This window comes from Tachypleus tridentatus, chromosome 7, assembly GCF_004210375.1.
Source record: "Tachypleus tridentatus isolate NWPU-2018 chromosome 7, ASM421037v1, whole genome shotgun sequence".
Classification (NCBI taxonomy): domain Eukaryota; kingdom Metazoa; phylum Arthropoda; class Merostomata; order Xiphosura; family Limulidae; genus Tachypleus; species Tachypleus tridentatus.
This window is the reverse complement of record NC_134831.1, coordinates 69854675-69856202: the sequence shown is the minus strand read 5'-3', so window position 1 is coordinate 69856202 and position 1528 is coordinate 69854675. Positions and strand designations below refer to the sequence as shown.

Genomic DNA, 1528 nt, shown 5'->3' with positions numbered 1-1528 from the left:
AGTGTTTGAAAGGAATAAAAATTTTTGATTGAATGGAACATCTTAGCATAATTTAATATTTCCAACAACATAACTATTTCCTCATTACATATTATACAGAAAAATCATATTCGGTCATAGACATGTATGTTATGTATTATCAAAAATGTAATTTAACGATCTAGGCTGGGGACATATTATACGTTTTTGAATCGTTTTAATGTAATAACTGAACATAATTATATTTAGCATAATTGGCCCTGGAATTTTGTACCATAGAGAGTTTACATTAACCTTATCTGTGTCAGGCTAGTTAGTCTTTCAGCTAAGTATGGTATCTATAGACTGAATCTAAAAAAAAACAAACCAAAAGTAGTCGTTTGCTTTTGGATACTCGCCCCCAGCTGCTCAAGAATCATATGTATTAATTACCCTTAATTTTGAACAGTTATAAACACTCTCATTCTACATGTGTATTACAAAATAAAATATTGGTTTTATTTAAGGTGAGATACTGTGAATGCATATAATGTATTGACACTAACTTTTCCATTAATTTTACAGAACTATTCCCATTGACTGGCTTGCTGAGCAAATTAAAAGCAATCCAACGTTGGCAGAAATATTTGAAGGAAAGACGGTTGACATTAGTGGCAAGAAAATCGAAACTTAGCACATCTGATGATCAAGAAACTTTAGTGTATGTGAGTATCTATGTTTTTAAAACTAAAGAATACTTAAACCAGTGCAACTCTACAACGTTTCTTTTAATTCGCGCCTGTTTGTTTTTCCAGGTGACCACTTCATTCCTTCAGATGGATTGTATAAGGTTCTTTGATCACGAATGGATACTGTGGGCCATGAAGTTTATGAATACATCATGTATAATACATTTAAAAAAACAAAATTTGCTGTGAGAGTCTTCGAAATTTATTGTTTACATACATAAATATTTGGAACATAACAGATAGTTTGTCATCTACTGTAAGAAATAATTGAGAATAAAACATAATTCCGTTGTTCTGTACGTAAGCAAATGCTATATATATAACTTTTTTTTTTTCGGCCCGGCATGGCCAAGCGTGTTAAGACGTGTGACTCGTAATCTGAGGGTCGCGGGTTCGCATCCCCGTCGCGCCACACATGCTCGCCTTTTCAGCCGTGGGGGCGTTATAATGTGACGGTCAATCCCACTATTCGTTGGTAAAAGAGTAACCCTAGAGTTGGTGGTGGGTGGTGATGACTAGCTGCCTTCCCTCTAGTCTTACACTGCTAAATTAGGGACGGCTAGCACAGATAGCCCTCGAGTAGCTTTGTGTGAAATTCAAAAACAAACAAATATAACTTTTTTTTTTATAATTCCTGTTTCATGTTATTGACGTAAATTAAAATAATGTATTTACAAAAAAAAATTAAAGTTTTAACAATTTCGAGTAATGCTAATGCATACATATTGTACTGAAATATGTATTTCATTATTAAGGAATCAAACTTTTTAAATAAAAATTCACCAAATAACTAACCAGGTGATGTTATAAATATTAAGATA

At 32.8% G+C, this 1528-nt stretch overlaps 1 long non-coding RNA gene across 1 annotated transcript; it reads left to right on the top strand.

Moving 5' to 3' along the window:
- The first annotated feature begins 547 nt into the window (after positions 1-547).
- Positions 548-1006, top strand: LOC143258015 (uncharacterized). Its single transcript, XR_013032090.1, has 2 exons — positions 548-683; positions 774-1006. It is a non-coding gene; the product is annotated as an uncharacterized LOC143258015 (long non-coding RNA).
- The last annotated feature ends 522 nt before the right edge of the window (positions 1007-1528 follow it).